The sequence below is a fragment of the Hyperolius riggenbachi genome, chromosome 9 (genome assembly GCF_040937935.1).
Source record: "Hyperolius riggenbachi isolate aHypRig1 chromosome 9, aHypRig1.pri, whole genome shotgun sequence".
Lineage (NCBI taxonomy): Eukaryota > Metazoa > Chordata > Amphibia > Anura > Hyperoliidae > Hyperolius > Hyperolius riggenbachi.
Window position 1 is genome coordinate 288,569,783 of NC_090654.1, and position 21,149 is coordinate 288,590,931.

Sequence of the window (21,149 nt, forward strand, 5' to 3'; positions counted from 1 at the left end):
AGGCTCCTCACACAGTACAACAAGTTGCTTTTCCCCAATGCTACTCTCCTGCCTCTCCCCTCCTCACTCACTGTCAGGATCCTCACACAGCACAATAAGCTGCTTTTCCCCAATGCTGCTCTCCTGCCTCCCCCTCCTCACTCACTGTCAGACTCCTCACACAGCACAACAAGCTGCTTTTCCCCAATAATGCTCTCCTGCCTCCCCCTCCTCACTCACTGTCAGACTCCTCACACAGCACAACAAGCAGCTTTTTCCCAACGATGACCTCTCTACCTCACTCTTCTCTTGCGTCTCCTCAGGGGCATAGCAATAGCCATAGCAGCCATAGCAGGTGCTATGGGGCCCTGGAACAGAGGGGGCCCAGGTGGTACTTGATGTATTCACTAATTACCTTTTTGTGTTCCTCCACCCACTGGCTTTGTCTGTGCCCATGAACTATGTAGAATGTAGATTGCACAAGAATGTAAATTGCCCAATCAATTCATATCTATAGGGTAGGGCAGGTGGCATTGCTCAAGAGCGCCTACATCTGAGGGACCTATTAAAGTTTTGCTATGGGGCCCCATAAGCTCTAGCTATGTCACTGCGTCTCCTCCTACTCTGACAGCATGCTGTTATTGTAAACACAGTACAAACATGCCACTTCTGTAATCTCTGCCGCTTGATGCACGTGCTTCACCATGCTTCTTGAGAGAACCAGCCCCCCACGGAATCTTAAATTATAACTCAGAAAGAATCCATAATCCTCTCCCTGTCTGTGACCATTGTCAGCATACATACAGCTTATGCTGGTGTGCATTAGAGATGGCACGAACCGTTCGCCGGGCGAATCTCTCTGTGCTATGTACTACTTCCGGGTCGCTATGACCCGGAGTAGTACGCCTGCGCTGGCCCGGCGGTGCGCGTCCTAGATCGCGCTTCTGTTGCTGGGCACTCTCTGCGCATGAGCGTGACGTCACTCATATGCGCAGAAAGTGCCCGGCAACAGGAGCGCGATCTAGGACGCGCACCGCCAGGCCAGCACAGGCGGACTACTCCGGGTCATAGCGATCCGGAAGTAGTACATAGCACAGAGAGACTGAGATGTTCGCCGGCGAACGCTTCGGGAACCGTTCGCGACATCTCTACTCTAGTGTGCATGTGGTACATATGGATGGGTTTTTTTGGCAGCTCCCTTGGGTGATTCGTTTGATGCTCTGTCCCAGGAGAGTACATTATTACGATATTGCAGTATTTTGCAGTATTTGCATAGCGCCTTTCTCCTGTTGGACTCAAAGCGCTTGCGAGGCAGCCACTAGAGCGCACTCAGTAGGCAGTAGCAGTGTTAGGGAGACTTGCCCAAGAAACTCCTTACTGAATAGGTGCTGGCTTACTGAACAGGCAGAGCCGAGATTTGAACCCAGGTCTCCTGTGTCAGAGGCAGAGCCCTTAACCATTACACTATGTGATGTGCTCCTAATCTTCAGACAGGCTTGACACACTGAATGTTTGCACGTTTGTACTATGCATGTTACAGGGCCAGAGTTAGGACGCATACTAACACAGGGGACCTCTACATGGTGTATAATGTGACTTCGCAAGAAACTGCCACATACCACACAATTAAAATATCCAATTTGTCACCATTTAGATCATTTCAATTGGTTGTCCTGAAAAATCTAGAGCTTTTCTTTGTTTTTGATCGATAAATCAAATTTTTCAGATTTTTGGAGATTAGACATGTTGGAAACATTCAGACTAACTTTACCAAGAATAGTATGGTGTGTGATGCATTGTCAATTACTTGATATAAATTATGAAATATTACTGCGCTCCTATGGTGAAAAGTATACAGTATCAGGGGTTCGCAGTAATCAGAAGGTCACTTCACCCTTAAAAGCAGTCTATGCAAAATTCACTGTGCATCAAAACTCCAAAGGTTGAAGTTATACCCTGTAAAATATTAATCAAATATGCACATAGTGCCAAGTATTGCCGCCTTGAGATAAGCTATATCCTGCACCCCGTGCTCCACTCCTGGGGGTACTGCCACCACCTTGGACAGGGTAAAATCAAAGCTCCCCTTATGTGGCACCACTCACCAGAAGGGCATATCACACAAAGCCCCTGAATGAGTCCTGTCTGTGAGTGACGTGGTGCCCGGGGAGCGCTTCCTGAAGAGGCAGAGCTAAGCCCTGTAGCTCTGCCTCTCAGCCTGTCAATACCGGCTGATCGCCGCCTCTCCCCGCCCCTCTCAATCTGCCGTCACAGAGAGGGGCGGGGAAGAGGCGTAGATCTGCCGGCTGATAGTCGCGCATGGAGGCAGCTCTGCCTCCAGGAGCAGCAGAATCCACGACCAATAAAGTCGTTAATTTTGCAGGGGGGATTTGGAGGGTATTAACCCCTCGTTTTGCCGCGGGATGGCGGCGGTTTAGCAGGGGTTATAGTGATTAACATAACTACAATTTAAAAAAGGAAATTTAGACTGACTTCAGTGTCTCTTTAACGCTGGCTAAGACCACCGAGGCCCCTTAGCTGCAAGGGAGCTGCAATGGGTGCTGCAGTGATCCCTCTCTATATGTGTTGGAATAGTTGTTATCTGTTCTCCTCCCCTGCTTAAACCCCTCTGACACAATGATTGTCCTTTGCAGGTTTTGGTGTCCTATGTGGGGTGTGATCCATAGAGTGCTTGAGGGAGACCTAATAGGACTAATACAGAAAAAGGTTCCAAAAAAGGTATAAAAAGAGTCAAAAGAATTTGGCCGGCACTCGATGCTGACTGACCTCCAGCAATCTGCCTCCAGGAAATGTAGTGTGTACCGGCCAGTTGACAACTTGCAGTAAAAAGTAGTAGGAAAAACAACGCTGGGCACCAACTACATCTGCTTCCAGTGAAATGTATTGACAGATATACATACAGAGATTAAGCCAAGGGAGTAATAGGTCTAACAGACAGAAAAACGTACCCCTCTAGTAAGGACTGAAGATACCTTTACACCGAAGTCTTCTGGAAGTCCAGTCTCGCTGAAGCACTGCTGGGATCCTCACAGCAGCCAAGAGTACCTGTTCTGCAGCCCATGGCTGTGTGTGGTGCACTTGTCTAGCCGGCGGTCGTGGGACAAGGAATTCAGCTTGTTTTTCATGTTCTTCAGTAGTGCTTCGGTAACGACATCCTGATAATCTTCCATTTTTACAGAAATACACATTTAACTCAGGTGAAATCACTTTATGATTCAGAACGGTGGAATGTTGAACGGCCCTATGGTGAAACATTTTAAAATTGAAAATATGTGCAAACAGACAAATAAGAAGTGCATTTTTCCAGACTAAAATGAGTCCGCTGAGAGGAGAGCCAGAGGTGTGTGGGGGGGAGGGGGATGTCTGCCCCTCCCCGCTGATCTGTGCCACGCTCTCCTCTTATGTTGCGACCCCTCCTACCCCCAAAAAAGTTCCAGAGGGACCCGGGGATTTCTAGTTACGCCCCTGAGTGTGGTCTGTACGCGCAGATAGGCGTCCAGTGTGTCAAGTTAGAACAGATCAATATGCATGGCTTTACAAGTCGGTGTGGTTTATTTAACCTCCTTGGCGGTTAATTTTTTCTGCAAAAATTGCAGAATTCCAATTTTTTTTTTAATGTTTCATATAAAGCTACTAGAGTGGTAGCTACATGAAACTCCACTAGAGGGCGCATGTGTCCCTCTAGTTCGATCGTCGCCGGCAACAATAGCAAACAGGGGAACGCGTATATAACGCGCTCCCCTGTTTGGCTTCTCCTGTCGCCATGGCGACGATCGGAATGACGTCATGGACGTCAGCCGACGTCCTGACGTCAGATGTCTCCGATCCAGCCCATAGTGCTGCCCGGAACTCATTGGTCCGGGCAGCGCAGGGCTCTGGCGGGGGGGGGGCCCTCTTGCGCCGCTGCGTGCGGGCGATCGCCGCAGAGCAGCGGCGATCAAGCTGTACGCGCGGCTAGCAAAGTGCTAGCTGCACGTACAGCATTTTACAGATTGAAAATCGCCCCACCAGGGGCTGAGATCTCCTCCTGAGCGGCATAGCCCGAGCTCAGCTCGGGCTTACCGCCAAGGAGGTTAAAGGGGAACTGAAGAGAGAGGTATACGGTGGCTGCCATGTTTATTTCCTTTTAAGCAGTACCAGTTGCCTGGCAGCCCTGCTGATCCTCTGCCTCTAATACTTTTAGCCATAGCCCCTGAACAAGCATGCAGCAGATATGGTGTTTCAGACTTTAAAGTTAGATCTGACAAGACTAGCTGCATGCTTGTTTCTGGTGTTATTCAGATACTACTGCAGAGAAATAGACCAGCAGGGCTGCCAGGCAACTGGTATTGATTAAAAGGAAATAAATATTGCAGCCTCTGTATACCTCTTACTTCAGTTCCCCTTTAAAGACAAAAAAAACCCAAACCCCTAAACAACAGAATCTGCACTTCAACTTGTGTCCTTGTCCTATACCAAATATCTTTTACATGAGAAATGTATTCCTTTTCATAAACAGACCATCAGGGGGCGCTGTATGACTGATATTGTGGTGAAACTCTGAGGACCGTGGTACTCCTAGCAGTTTCCTGTCTGTGAACCTTGTTACAGTGTGGGAAATAGCTGCAGCTTACATAACCCGCCAGCAGTAAAAATGTCACCATGTAATAAATGTCAGAATGTAAATCATGGAGAGGAAAGATTTTACAATGAGCAAACACTGACTAAGTCATTTATACATAATTATTGTAAAAATGAAGCACTTTTTTTATTACATTATTTTCACTGGAGTTCCTCTTTAAATGCTTCCAGGGGTGGAGCTGTCTTGATTGGGTGGGGCAGGGTGTTCCGAAGTGTAGGGGCAGCATGACAAAAGACTGTGTCTCCAAAGCTTTGGGTCTGGCAAATAAAACAGCAAAATTAGCAAAGCCCTCTGCACACTCGCATGCAAATTCTTATGCAAATCCATGCATGCAGATCAATCCCGCAGGAAAGAAAACCCTGGGATTTAATTTAGCTGTAGAGATAGCGCTGGTTCCTGCATGATTGATCTGCATGAGAATTTGCATGCGAGTGTGCAGAGAGCTTTACTCATTTTGCTGTTATGAATCTGAGAGATGCAGCGGGCAGCCCAAATAATAAAAATGTAAATCTGTGCACATGTAACAGCAGCAGCAACGCCAAACAATCTTATTTATTCCAAGAATCGGTTCCAGCAATCTCTGCCCGCTGTCACATGTCATGCGGGTCCACGCTGCACATATCTGACTAGTGATGACATTGCCTCTATGATGGATACTGCAGCCATCAGAGTACTGGGGATACCTTATCTCCACTGATGGAAAAACTTCCCTTGTTTAATGGAAAACAGATGAGCTATGATTCTCTGAAGAATGCAATTTCCTTAAAGTGAACCTGAGGTAAAAATAATCTGATGAGATAAACAGTTGTATTTATCCTCCTACTCCTAAAAATGACTTTTTTAAGTATCACAGGGTTTTCTTTTATATTTACACATTTACAAAGTAGGTTGAATGTTTTACGGTCTATAATCAGTGGCAGCCTATTAACCCCCCTGGCGGTATAATTCCCGCGGCTGTGCAGCCGCGGGAGGGTTTTTTTCGCCATTTTTTTTTTTTTAGCATGTAGCTAGCCTAGCGCTAGCTACCTGCTTCCCCCCTCCCCGCGGCGTCCGCCCGTCCCCTCCGATCGCCGCCGGCGCCGCTTGCCCATAAGGAAACCCGTTCTGAACAGGATTTCCTTGAGGGCTTCCCCTGTCGCCATGGCGACTAATGGAGTGACGTCATCGTCACAGGGAGTACCGATCCACCCCATAGCGCAGCCTGGCGGCGATTGGCCAGGCTGCGCAAGGGGTATGCGGGGGGGGCCTGTTTCCGCGGCGGGTAGCGGCGCATCGGCGGCGGGCGGCGGCGATCAGAGCAAACACGCAGCTAGCAAAGTGCTAGCTTCGTGTTTGAAAAAAAAAATTATGTAAATCGGCCCAGCAGGGCCTGAGCGGCACCCTCCGGCGGCTTACCCCGTGTCACACACGGGGTTACTGCCAAGGAGGTTAAAGGCTCGTACACACGCCTGATTTTTCCAAATGACCGGTCGTTTGGACATTTGAACGACCGGTCGTTTGGACGTCAAATCAGGCGTGTGTTCAAACGATCTTTCAGCTGATATGACTGGTTTTGATGGATCCGCTTGTTGGATCGTTGAAGTCCAGTCTTAGCTGGACGATCATTTGTACACGACATTCAAACGTCGGGTCGTTCAAACGTCCAAACGACCGGTCATTTGTAAAATTCAGGTGTGTGTACGAGACTTTAGTGTTTGTAACTTTTAGTTTTTGAGAAAATCGATTTTAAAAACGTAAAGTAAAAATGGTTTTTAAACTGAAAAATAAACGACAGTTAGTAACCTTTTTTTTCCTTTGCATTTTTAAAATCGATTTTCTTAAAAAATGTTTTGGTCTTTTTGAAAAAAAAATTGACTTGTACCTTTATATGTACCTTTATATGTACTGTATTCACTATTCATTATTTTGCCTAGCAATTCTGGTGGCAATAGCAGGTATGGGAAATTTGCTATTAACCGCTAAGTCGGCACAAATACACGAAAATTACGAATTATTACAATTTCAGACAATATTAATTGCTATAGGACCCAGAGTCTTCCCTCTCTTTAGGTAAGTATCTGTTTGTTTGTTTGTTTGTTTGTTTTTCGTTTAGGCTTCTGATTCCCTTTAAAGGTGGCCACACACCATACAATTTTTAAATATCTTTTCAATTCAAGAATTGCAATACATTTTTCTGACTGATTGTAACTTTTCAAAAATCTGACCAATGATTGAAAACTGACAAATGATGACAAAAAAAAAAAAAAAATTGCTTGGGTCTTTACATCAAGTAATTGACAATCTACCACACACCATACAATTTTGATATAAATTGATCAGAAAAATCCAATACTCCTTTTTTTATCGAATAAAAACAGGACATTTTTTTCTTTTTTTCAGACTCAGTTTTAGCACGACAACCAAGTTAGATAAAACAGGCTTCATAGGTGCCCGCTTATGTTGGGAGATATTTACATCATAGAGAGAGATTTTTAATGCGAGAGATTTTTAATGCGAGAAACTTTAAGCCAAAATACAATGCAAGAATATCTAACCTACACTTTCTCATACATACCCCCATCCGCACTCACATCCATCCATATTACCAAAGCAACCTCTTTAGAGATCCTTTACATTTTATGCCTATAAGAACCGATTTCCTACATGCATCGTACTCTGCAGTAGACGTCGGGATGCCATAACCCATCGCAAATCTGCGGTACAGTTTCCACTCACCCCAATGGATAGTGCCGCAACGTGCCGAGACGCTTCACTAGACATGATGGACAAAATGAAGGTTCATCGGCCTCTGCCTTACTTTTGTTAACGCCAACCTCCATCCCTTAAAGTGGGAGTGTCACCATAAAAATCAAATTTCAATAGCAACTGGTCTGAGTGTATTAAGTGATAAAGATGCTAATACTACATTCAAAACGTTCAAAACTTTTTCTGCTGTTATGATTTGGAGTTACCAGACCGGGCTGTTTTTCGCTGATCTGTGCTGCGTGGGCACTCCAGCCCACAGCACAGATCAGGATAGAGGCAGGGCAATCAGACTTCCCCCCCCCTTTTTTTCCCCACCAGGGGGATGTCCTGCTGGGGGGGGTCTGATCGCTGCTGCTCTGTGTGGCCGAGCGAGGGGGCTCCTCAAAGCCCCCCTCCGCAGCAATTCCCAGCCTCCCTGTCCTTCCCTCCCTCCCCTCCTTCCTATGGGCGGCACAGGATGGCGATCCATCCTGCACTGCCTCTGATAGGCTTCAGCCTATCAGATGCCGGCGATCCCTGGCCAATCAGAGGCCAGGGATCGCCGATCTCCTATAAACACAGGGGATTTCTTCCCCGCGTTTTTACATTTAGCCTGCGAGCCGCGATCGGAGGCTCGCAGGCTGTTCACGGAGACACCCTCCGTGAACTGACATGGAACGAGCGCCCGTTTCCATGTAAAACCACTTACGACCTGCCGCCGCCTATCGGCGTTAGGCGGTCGTTAAGTGGTTAAAGGGATTGGGAACCAGAGACAAATGAGACCTGGAAGATGAAAAATGATGTTACACATGTGCTTCCTCCAGCCCCATCCGCTCTGATTGCTCCCACGCCGACATCCTCCTCTGCCTGCATCTCCGGTATTGGGTCCCGTCACTTCCGCCGGACACGGACAGTTTTCCGCATCCACAGGGACTCCCTCCATCTCTTTACGCATGCACCTGCGCAGTACGGAGGAAGCGAACTGCGCTTTTTGTCGACTGGCCCAAATGACGGGACCCGGTACCGGCGGATAGAGGCAGCGGAGAAAGGCAGCGCAGGAGCGATCCAGGCTGATGGGGCTTGAGGAAGCCCCAGGTATGTTTAAATCTATTTAATCATTCATCTCTGGTTCTCTTTAAGGGGCACTGGCCATTTAGTAGTCAGTGCCAAACAGCTGCATGTTGTTTTTTTTTTTATCTATAATATATTCCTCCTCTTCCCTTTATTTCCTTGCCTAGCTGCTTATCTGAAACACGATCCCCTGTTCACTTGTGTTTACAAGCAAGGCTGAGGTGACTCAGTGATTGGAGGAGAAAGGAAAAAAAGTAAAGGGCAGAAATGACATCAGGTTTTAGCCTAAACTGTGGGCAAAAGACATGGCCCCCACCAGGGACAGAATTCTCTTCATTTACTATATAACATTCACTGACATCAAAACGTGGACAGTACCATACATCTGTTATGTAAGTAGATCAAGTATTTATTTACTTATATATGTGTTTTTTCCCTGGCATAGTATGGCTAATCCTACTGCTTGAACGCCCGTGGACCGCTCCTCCCTCGATCCCTTATCCTCCTCAGCGGTAAGCCCGAGCTGAGCTCGGGCTAAGCCACCGCGGTGGATAGCTTAGGCCCTGGTGGGCCGATTTGCTCACTTTTTACTTTGTTACACGCAACTAGCACTTTGCTAGCTGCGTGTTTGTTCTGATCACCGCCACTCCGCGCGAATCGCTGCTACCCGCTAGAGGGCCCCCCCAGACCCCTTGCGCAGCCTGGCCAATCACCGCCAGGCTGCGCTATGGGGTGGATCGGGACTCCCTCCGACACCATGACGTAGATGACGTCATCCCGATCGTCGCCATGGCGACGGGGGAAGCCAAACAGAAAATCCCGTTCTGAACAGGATTTCCTGTTTGTTCTGATCGCCGGAGGTGATCGGAAGGGGTGCTGGGATGCCGCTGCACAGCGGCTATCATGTAGCTAGCGCTAGGTTAGCTACATGATTGAAAAAAAAAAAATTCAAGTGCTGCGCTGCCCCCTGGCGGTTTTAATAGACCACCAGGGAGGTTAAGCCTCCTCCTTCCTCCTCATTTTTTTTTATTAAGAATGATAGCCCATTTTTCCTTAGTTTGTCGTAAATCTCTAATATCTATACTTTCTTTGGCTTCCAAGAAACTATACACCTCCCATGCCCATTCTGTAATTGATGGTAAATAAGGTGTTTTCCAATTTTTTCCTATCATCTTCAGCATGCTGGTAGCAAGGAAAAACAGGAAATTTGATCAGATTTCTCGAACAAATGAAAAAAAAAGATCTTTCGATTTTTTGGGACAACCGATCATAGTTATCGAATTAGTGTAAAACTGGATCTTTTAATTGTGTAGTGTGTAGCCACCTTTAGAACTACTGTGCACAGAGCTTTTAGTTCAGGTCGCTATCATCAGTCATTCCACGTCTTCAGCTGATGACAAAAGTCCTCCATGTACATCTGGAAAAACTGGTCAGCTAACTTCAAACTGCAGGTGACATTGATGTGAATATGACATCTGAGGAGGAGTCACAAATCGCCCTAAAGCGATTAATATTGTGCAGTAGGAAGAAGCTTAGGCAATGTGTGACGCTGGGTTAAACGCACACACAAATACACAGATAATCGCGGTCAGGTCGTTAGCTGAGGTCATACACGGAAAGTAAGAAATGAGCAGTACAGAAGGGCGAAATAGGCTAAGATCGTACACGGGTAATCAGATAGCTACAGTACACGGGTAGAGACAAGTGCTAAGTCAGTAACAGGCCAAAGTCATACACATAGGATCAGATGACTGAGATACCATTAAGGGTGAGACAAAGGCAGGGTCGAGAGGCTAGCCAGGATCTAAAACGGTATCCGATGACTGAGGTACAAAAGGATGAGACTTTAATCGGAGTCGTGGGCTTGCCGGATCATACACAGAAATACAATAATAATAATTACAATAATACTATATTACTATAATTACAAATATATATATATATATATATATATATATACAGGGGCATAGCAATAGGGGTTGCAGCGGTAGTGACCGCATCGGGGCCCTTGGGCCAGAGGGGCCCCAAAGGGCCCTCCCTCAAATGCAGTATTAGCTCTCTATTGGTCCTGTGCTGATAATAATCACTTCTATAGATACTTTGAATAGTGGTAATCATTAACAAGCTGTTCCCCATCCCCTTCTTGCACCTCTGACACTGTAGTTGCCATTAGCAGGTTTTGGTGCGCCATATCAATTGTTATGTATAGAGTGCTTGGGGGGTCCCAATGTAAAACTTGCATCGGGGCCTACAGCTCCAAAGCTACGCCATATATATATATATATATATATATATATATATATATATATATATATATATATATATATATATATTGTGAGGGACTAGCATCAACTGGTAGGCTTGGCAGACAGTGAAGCAGGCTCTGACACAGTTTCAAAGTGCAAAACTTTGTATTTTTATTCCACAGCAAAGTGACACAAACAGTTCAAAGACAGTAAGTCCACAGCAAAGCAAACCTTAATATGCAGCGGGTTTCAAACAGCACTTTCCATGCAAAGTCCATATGAAAGGTGGTAGCTTTTGAATAATGCAATCCTGGATAACTCCCAGCAGTTTTGTCAGAGTCTCTGACTAGCAGCCATGCTGCTCACACACACTCACCAACCAGGAAGTGATCACCTTTTTTATGTGTCAGCTGTGAAGCTGACCAGTTGAGGTAAAACCCGGAGTGCAATTCCACCCAGGATAGGACGACCAGAAGCACCCACCCGCCTTGCTTCTGGTCAGCTCCAGCCCAATAGTGAGACTTAGCTATTCACATAACCAAGCCACACAAACTCTGGAGCTGCTACTGCATGTAGCGTCGGATCCTGGGTGCAACATACCTCCCATCTACTACCATTCCAGACAAAGTGCATAAATACTTTCTATCCACTTTGTCACATACCTCCCCCCTCTGTTCGAACCCATGGGTTCGGACACCTTCTGCCATGAGAGAATGTGTCCTTGAGAGGGCATCAGCATTTCCTTGCAGTTTCCCAGCCCTATGTTCCACAGTGAACCTGAAGGGCTGTAGTGCCAGGAACCAACGTGTTACCCTGGCATTCTGCTCTTTATTTTTACACATCCAGGTGAGTGGAGCATGATCAGTAATGAGACGAAATTGACGACCCAGGAGGTAGTATCGGAGAGCCTCCAGAGCCCACTTGATAGCAAGGCATTCACGCTCTACAATACTATAATTTCTCTCCGCAGGTGTCAGCTTTCGACTCAGATACACAACTGGATGCTCCTCACCTTCCACTTCTTGAGACAACACTGCTCCCAACCCAACACTTGAAGCATCAGTTTGTACAACAAATTCTTTATTAAAGTTAGGAGTGATAAGCACCGGACCCCTGCACAAAAGGGTTTTAAGATCCTGAAATGCCTTCTCAGCCTCCGGGCCCCAGTGTATTTTACCGGAGTCTTTCCCTTTTGTCAAATCAGTAATTGGGGTGGCTACCGTGGCAAAATTGGGCAAAAACCTTCTGTAATAACCCACCAGGCCTAAAAAAGTCCTTACTTGTTTTTTTGTTTTAGGCTGAGGCCAGTCTCTAATGGCCTCAACCTTGTTTATTTGGGGCTTTATCAAACCCCGCCCTATGGTGTATCCTAAATACCGGGCTTCCTCTAGTCCTACCGCACATTTCTTTGGATTGGCTGTCAGCCCAGATTTTCTGAGGGAGTCTAAGACAGCCTGCACTTTGGGCAGATGACTGTCCCAGTCATGGCTAAATATGACTATGTCATCTAAATAAGCTGAAGCAAAGTATTGATGGGGCTTGAGAATTCTGTCCATCATTCTTTGAAAGGTAGCAGGAGCCCCTTGCAACCCAAAGGGCATTTTTTTGTAATGAAATAACCCCTCAGGAGTGGTGAATGCTGTCTTCTCTTTGGCCTGCTCAGTTAGAGGGACCTGCCAATATCCCCTAGTTAAATCAAGGGTTGTTATATACCTGGCCGGGCCCAACCTCTCAATTAATTCATCCACCCTGGGCATGGGGTATGCATCAAATTTCGATACCTCATTTAATTTTCGAAAATCGTTGCAAAACCTCAAGGTCCCGTCTGGCTTAGGGACTAGAACTATGGGACTGTTCCACTCACTGTTAGACTCTTCAATAATCCCCAGCTCTAGCATTCTCTGAACCTCCTCTGCTACTGCCTGTCTACGGGCCTCAGGAATTCGGTAAGGTTTCACACGAACTTGTACATAGGGATCAGTAACAACATCATGCTGTATCACACTAGTGCATCCTGGAAGCTCTGAAAATATGTCTTTATTTCGTAACAGGAACTCTTTAACTTCCTGTTTCTGGGAAGGGGACAGGGTATCAGCAATTGTTACTTCTGGAACTCCCCCACATCGTGATTCCTGTGACACCACTGTAGCGGCCAGGGCCACTCTATCTTTCCAAGGCTTAATGAGGTTGACATGGTACACTTGCTCTGGCTTTCGTTTCCCCGGTTGGTATACTCTGTAATTTACTTCCCCCACCTTCTCAATGATCTCATAGGGGCCCTGCCATTTGGCCAGGAACTTACTTTCTACCGTGGGAATGAGCACGAGTACCCGATCCCCAGGGTTGAAAGTTCTAACTTTTGCTGCCCTGTTATATATACGGCTTTGAGCTTCCTGAGCTTGTTGCAAGTGTTCTCTGACCACGGGCATCACTGCTGCTATCCTTTCCTGCAGAAGGGAAATGTGCTCTATTACACTTCTATGGGGAGTGGTTTCTTGTTCCCAGGTCTCTTTGGCTATATCCAGTATACCACGGGGTTGCCGTCCGTACAACAACTCAAAGGGCGAGAACCCCGTGGAAGACTGGGGAACCTCCCTAATGGCAAACAATAGATAGGGCAGGAGACAGTCCCAGTCCCTGCCATCTTTTTCCACTACCTTTTTCAGCATATTTTTTAGTGTTTTGTTAAATCGTTCTACCAGACCATCCGTCTGTGGATGGTATACTGAAGTACGTAACTGTTTGATTTTCATTACTTTACACAATTCCTTCATTACTTTGGACATAAAGGGTGTCCCTTGATCTGTTAAGATCTCTTTTGGAATACCAGTGCGAGTAAACATCTGAAACAGTTCTTTTGCTATTGTCTTGGAGGAGGAGTTCCTCAATGGAATTGCCTCCGGGTAGCGGGTGGCATAATCCAAGACAACTAAAATGTATTGGTTTCCTCTGGCAGATTTAACCAACGGGCCCACTAGATCCATTGCTATCCTATCAAAGGGTACCTCAATGATAGGCAATGGAACGAGGGGGCTGCGGAAATGTGGCAGAGGAGCAGACATTTGACACTCAGGACATGATTCACAGTATTTCTTTACATCGCCATGCACCCCAGGCCAAAAGAACCTTTGTAAGATCCGATCCTTTGTCTTTTCAGCCCCCAGGTGACCCCCCAGAGGGTGTTTATGTGCTAGATCTAAGGCTAGCTGGCGAAAAGGTTGAGGAACCACAAGCTGTTCGACCACTTCACTTCGGACTTTTTCAATTCTATACAGTAACTCATTATTAACAGCCATATGTGGAAACTCACCCTCTGCACCTGGAGCCTGACTCACACCATTTATTACAGTTACATTTTCCCATGCCCTAACCAGAGTAGGGTCCCTCATTTGGGCAGTACCAAAATTTTCTCGGGAGACCTCCCACTCTGGCATAGGAGATTCACTGGTTGTTTCCCCAGGTTCCCCTATTTCACCTGCCATAACTGTTAAAGGGTAAGACACAGCATCACCTCTGAGTTCCTCATCATTTTTACATACATTTTGCTCACATACAGGCAATAATACTGGAGGTTCAGATACACATTCCAACTTCATATTGCATTGTTTTTGCCCCTCCCACAAGGTCCAGAAAAGGGGAAAATCTCTTCCCAAAATGACACTGTGTGCCAAGTTTGGGACCACTGCTACTTCATGAGAGGCCACTCCACAGTTTGTTTCCAGGGGTAAAACAGCAGTGGGGTACTTTTTACAGTCTCCATGAACACACAGAACCGCTATGTGCCGTTCACCAAGCAGGTTACTCTTTACAAGACTGCCATGGACCAGTGTCACAAGGCTGCCTGAGTCCAGAAGTGCATGCACACTGTTACCAGCAATCTTGACCACAGTCATATGTGACTCAGAGTTCCCCTGGCAGACTGTTAGAGCAAAGAAAGACAGTCTGCGAGCATGGTCACACTCCATAGCAAGCGGACAGTTAGCTGCAATATGTCCCCATTCGTTACACCGCCAACATTGTATAAGTCCTGGGTTTCTAGAGGGAAGTCCCACTCGCTTCCCAGCAAACCCTTTAAGTCCCTCTGCAGCATGACGCTCCCCTTCTACACCCCCAAACACCACAGGTTTAGTCTTACCCATTGCCTTGGGAGCTGACGGCTTTGGGGCTGGGGCTCGCTGAGCTGTCGACCAGGCCAGGGATTCCTCAGCAGCAAGGTAGCATTCCACCATCTCGATTAGCTGGTCTGCCGATTTTGGATTCGAATGGCTCACCCATCTCCGTAAAGCTTGAGGAAGCGCTCGCAAGAAACGGTCCATAGTGATCCTTTCCACGATCTGAGGACCTGTTAACACTTCCGGCTCAAGCCACTTTTTCATCAGATGAATCAAGTCGTGCATCTGGGACCTAGGAGACTTTGACGGTGAATACTCCCAACTGTGTACTCGTTGGGCCCGTACGGCCGGCGTGACACCCAGACGTCTCAGGATTTCATTTCTCAGTTTGTCATAATCCTTGGCGTCTTCCAGGGCAAGGTCAAAATAGGCTTTCTGGGCATCGCCCGTCAGAAAAGGTGCTACCAACCCTGCCCACTGGGTTTTAGGCCAGGCCTCCCTTTCTGCAGTCCTTTCAAACGTATGCAGGAAGGCCTCCACATCATCATGCGGTGTCATTTTTTGAAGAAAACAACTAGCTCGGATAGAGCCAGCATTGCCCGGGACACCCGCTTGGGCCTCTGAGCTTCGCTCAGCAAGTTTTTGTACAACCTCAGTCAGAAGCTTTCTGTCAGCCTCTGCAGCTGTAGCCAGTCTTTCATACATTTCCTTAGATTGCTCCTGCATAGCTGTTGTTTGCTGCTGAAGGACTGCATTAGTTTGCCGCTGTTCAATAGTAGCCAGTGCCAATTGCTTGACTAACTCCTCCATTCTGCTGTACAGATTCTCAGTCCAAGGAGATGAAAACAATTATCGATGGCACTGTCCCTTTAAGAGCACTGCATTTCACTCTGCCACTTTGCCCGCATCCTCCACCAATTGTGAGGGACTAGCATCAACTGGTAGGCTTGGCAGACAGTGAAGCAGGCTCTGACACAGTTTCAAAGTGCAAAACTTTGTATTTTTATTCCACAGCAAAGTGACACAAACAGTTCAAAGACAGTAAGTCCACAGCAAAGCAAACCTTAATATGCAGCGGGTTTCAAACAGCACTTTCCATGCAAAGTCCATATGAAAGGTGGTAGCTTTTGAATAATGCAATCCTGGATAACTCCCAGCAGTTTTGTCAGAGTCTCTGACTAGCAGCCATGCTGCTCACACACACCAACCAGGAAGTGATCACCTTTTTTATGTGTCAGCTGTGAAGCTGACCAGTTGAGGTAAAACCCGGAGTGCAATTCCACCCAGGATAGGACGACCAGAAGCACCCACCCGCCTTGCTTCTGGTCAGCTCCAGCCCAATAGTGAGACTTAGCTATTCACATAACCAAGCCACACAAACTCTGGAGCTGCTACTGCATGTAGCGTCGGATCCTGGGTGCAACATACCTCCCATCTACTACCATTCCAGACAAAGTGCATAAATACTTTCTATCCACTTTGTCACAATATATATATATATATATATATATATATATATATAATCGGATGTGTGTATGTATGTATGTATAGGCAAGAAGTTTTAAATCAGGATGATACCATTTATTGGCTAACTACAAATGAATAAGAATAAACAAGCTTTCGGCCTTGCAGCCTTCGTCAGGTTTACATCCTGTTAGTTTGCAAGCTGGTGGTACAGACAGCTTATATACATGCAACATCAAAAGGGAAAACAGATATTTTTTTCAAGCATAAATACGTCATTAAGATGCCTTAATACAAACAGACCATCTAAATGGGGTAAGATAAGGATCCTTGTTTACTCCATTGCTCACAGACCTGGTATTAGGATTGACCCAGAGGTATCGTAAATTCTTAGTTCACAAGTTCAGCTAGAGTGGCTGAGACAGTTCATATATCATCAATCTCATACCAATATAGAAAGTTGTTGTCCTTATTCAGACCCTTCTGCACAGCTTTGAACCAATTTATAAATTTTGTTTCTGCTATTAATCGGTCATTTGACGTTTTGAAGCCGCCCTTCAGGGCAGTGACACGAAGATCATCCATGCTGTGTCCGTTGGACCGAAAGTGTGTAGCAACTGGGAGTCCAGATTTGGTATCATTAATAGTGTGCCTGTGTCCATTCATACGTTTGCGCAGTGTTTGTCCAGTTTCTCCCACGTACATCACATTGGGGCATTTAGCACACATGATCAGATATAGCTGTATGTATGTATGCATGTTGTGTGTGTGTGCGTGTGTGTGTGTGTATGTATGTGCCGCGATCACTCGAAAACGGCTTGACCGATTTGAACAAAACTTGGTACACAGATCCCTTACTACCTGGGATGATAGGTTCTGGGGGTCTCGCGGCCCCCCTGCACACCTGGGCGGCGCTACAAACAGCAAATCAGATTTCACCCATTCAAGTCAATGGAAAAAATGTAAAAGGCTGCCATTCTCACAGTAATCAAGCCACAGTCCCCACACTTGGCACAGGTGGTCACTTGGTGACCGAGGTTACAAATCCAGGAAAAGTAGGCGGAGCATAAAACAGCCAATCAAATTTCAGCCGTTCATTTTAAATGGGAAAATGTAAACTGCAGCCATTCTTAGAATGTTAATCGCAAGGTTCTCAAACTTGCCACAGTTGGTCACTGGGTGAATGCGATTAAGATTCAAGAAAATGGGTGGAGCCTACAACAGCCAATCAAAATTCACTTATTGATTTTCAAGGGGAATATTTAAACTGCTGCCATTCTTACACTGTTAATGGCAGAGGCTTCAAACTTGCTACAGTCGTCATTGGGTGACTGGGGTCCAAATTCACTAAAGGGGTGGGGCCACATACAGCCAATCAGATTTCCTTGGTGGATAAACTGCTTCCATTCACGCATTTTTGATGCCAGGAACCTGAAAGCTCACAAATGTGGTCATTGAGTGACTGTGTGTCAAGGTTACAAAAAGTGGGCGGAGCCAAAAACAGCTTTTACTGGGAAAATATAAACTGCAGCCATTCTTACATCGTTAATGGCAGGGTTCTCAAACTTTGCACAGTTGGTCATTGGGTAACTGAGATTAAGATTTTGGAAGGTGGGTGGAGCCTACAACAGCCAATAAAAATTCACCTTTCGATTTTCAAAGGGAATGTTTAAGCTGCTACCATTCTCCTAGGACCTGTACACACTGCTGCGCTTGCGCTGCGCTTTTCAAATCGCATGCGCTTTTTAATCGCAAGGTCTTTTGAAAAATAATGAAAATCGTGGAGACCTGTACACACTGGTGCGATGCGCTTTTCCTATTCTCATGAAGGCTTGCGATTTAAAAGCGCAGCAGTGTGTACAGGCCCTTATACTGTTAAAAGCCGATGCATCAAACCTGGTACAGTTGCTCACTGTGTGATTAGGGCCCAAACTCAGAAAGGGGGCGGAGCCACAAACAGCCAATCAGATTTGTTTATTTTTCAATGGGAATATACAAAGTATTGATACCAAGGACCCCAAAGCTGATAAACTTGATAATTGAGTGACTGTATGTCAAGGTTAGAAAAAGTGGGCGGTGCCAACAACTAAATTTTTAACATGGCAGGGTTCCCAAACTTTACACAATTAGCCACTGGGTGACTGGGATGAATATTCAAAAATGTGGCTGGAGCCTATAACAGCCAATCAAAATTTACCTATTGATTTTCAAGGGGACTATTCACATTGCTACCATTCTTACACTGGTGATGGCAGAGGCCTCAAACCTGATACAGTCAGTCATTGGGTGACTGGGGTCCAAATTCACTAAAGAGGTGGAGCCACAAACAGCCAATCAGATTTGTTAGATTTATTTCAGCCATACTGTTATCGGCAGGGTTCTCAAACATGACAGTTGGCCACTGGGTGACTGGGACTAATATTCAGGAAAGTGGGTGGAGCCTACAGCAGCCAATCAAAATTCACCTTTTGATTTTCAAGGGGAATATTGCAACTGCAGCCATTCTTACACTGTTAATAGCAGAGGCCTCAAACCTGCTACAGTCGGTCGTTAAGTGTCTGGGGTTCAAATTCAGTGAAGGGGCGGAGCCAAAAACAGCCAGATTTCTTTGCTGGATAACCTGCTTCCATTACCACAATTTTGATGCCAGGAACCCAAAACGTCACAAACTTGGTCATTGGGTAGTGACTGTGTGTCCAGGTAACAAAAAGTGGGTGGAGTTAAAACAGATTTTTCTGGGAAATTGTAAACTGCAGCCCTTCTTCACTGTTAATGGAAGGGTTCTCAAACTTAGCATAGCTGCTTACTGGGTGACTGGGATTAATGTTCAGAAAAGTGGGTGGAACCTAAAAATGCCAATCAAAAATCACATGTCGCTTTTCAAGGAGAATATTACAATTGCTGCCATTCTTGCACTGTTAATGGCACAAGCCTCAGACCTGGTACAGTTAGTCATTGGGTCACTGGGGATCAAATTCAGAAAAGGGGGCAGAGCCACAAACAGTGAATCATATTTGTTTCATTTCATGGAAAATACAAATTATTGATGCCAAGGATCCCAAAACTCACAAACTTGGGCATTGAGTAGTGACTTTGTGTCCAGGTTACAAAAAGTGGGCGGAGCCTAAAACAAATTTCACTGGGAAAGTGTAAACTGCAGCCCTTCTTACACTGTTTATGGCAGGGTTCCCAAACTTTGCCCAGATGGTCACTGAGTGACTGAGATTAATATTCAGGGAAGTGGGTGGAGCCTATAATAGCCAATCAAAATTCACCTGTTGATTTTCAAGTGGATGATTTCAATTGCTGCCATTTTTCCACTGTTAATAGCAGATGCCTCAAACCTGCTACAGTTGGTTATTGGGTGACTGGGGTTCAAATGCTGGAGAGGGGGTGAAGCCACAAACAGCCAATCTGATTTGTTTAATTTCTATTGGAATATACAAATTATTGATGCCAAGGACCCCAAAGCTCACAAACTTGGTAATTGAGTGTTTGTCCTTTAGGGTTAGAAAGTGGGCGGAGCTAACACCAGCCAAATACATACACGGGCAATGCCGGGTCATCAATGGGTGGAGACAAATACAAATTTCACTGGGAAAATGTAAACTGCAGCCATTCTTACACTGTTAATGGCAGGGTTTTTAAACTTTGCACAGTTGGTCACTGGGTGACTGGGATTAATATTCAGAAAAGTGGGTGGAGCCTACAAAAGTGTATAAAACTTCACCTATTGCTTTTCAATGGGAATATTTAATTGCTACCATTCTTGCACTGTTAATGGCACTAGCCTCAAACCTGGTACAGTTGGTTATTGGGTGACTGGGGTTCAAATTCAGAAAAGGGTGTGGAGCCACAAACAGCCAATCAGATTTTTTCACCGCAAAGCTCACAAACTTGGTCAGTGAGTAATTGTGTGTTAGGGCTAGAAAAATTATGCAGAGTCAACAACAGCCAAATACATATATTTGGCTGGTGTTGGTTCCGCCTACTTTTTCTAACCCTAACACACAATTACTCACTGACCAAGTTTGTGAGCTTTGTGGTCTTTGGTATCAATAATCTGCATTGAAATGAAACAAATCTGATTGGCTGTGTGGCTCCACCCCCTTTTCTGAATTTGAACCCCAGTCACCCAATAACCAACTGTACCAGGTTTGAGGCCTGTACCATTAACGGTTCAAGAATGGTAGCAATTAAATATTCCCCTTGAAAAGCAACAGGTGAAGTTTGATTCACTTTTGTAGGCTCCACCCACTTTTCTGAATATTAATCCCAGTCACCCAGTGACCAACTGTGCAAAGTTTAAAAACCCTGCCATTAACAGTGTAAGAATGGCTGCAGTTTACATTTTCCCAGTGAAATTTGTATTGTCTCCACCCACTGAAGACCCGGCATTGCCCGGGTGTGTATTTGACTGGTGTTGGCTCCACCCACTTTCTAACCCTAACACACAAACACTCAATGACCAAGTTTGTGAGCTTTGGGGCCCTTGGCATCAATAATTTGTATATTCCCATAGAAATTAAACAAATCAGATAGGCTGTTTGTGGCTCCGCCCCTCTCCAGCATTTGAACCCCAGTCACCCAATGACCAACTGTAGCAGGTTTGAGGCATCTGCTATTAACAGTGTAAAAATGGCAGCAATTTAAATATTCCACTTGAAAATCAACAGGTGAATTTTGATTGGCTATTATAGGCCCCACCCACTTCCCTGAATATTAATCTCAGTCACTCAGTGACCATCTGGGCAAAGTTTGGGAACCCTGAAATAAACAGTGTAAGAAGGGCTGCAGTTTACACTTTCCCAGTGAAATTTGTTTTTGGCTCCGCCCACTTTTTGTAACCTGGACACACAGTCACTCAATGCTCAAGTTTGTGAGTTTTGGGATCCTTGGCATCAAGAATTT

At 45.7% G+C, this 21,149-nt stretch overlaps 1 protein-coding gene across 9 annotated transcripts in view; it reads right to left on the reverse strand.

Annotated features, from left to right (window-relative positions):
* Positions 1-21,149, reverse strand: part of LOC137533369 (tyrosinase-like) — a 127,425-nt gene that overhangs the window by 25,123 nt on the left and 81,153 nt on the right. For 7 of the 9 annotated variants that reach the window (XM_068254754.1, XM_068254752.1, XM_068254753.1 and 4 more), the window contains one exon: positions 2,949-3,241. The gene's annotated coding sequence lies outside the window, so the exon portion shown is untranslated. Of the gene's footprint in view, positions 1-2,948; positions 3,242-10,893; positions 14,189-21,149 lie in introns of those variants that run through there. The other 2 variants (XR_011024180.1, XM_068254759.1) reach the window with 2 other exon arrangements.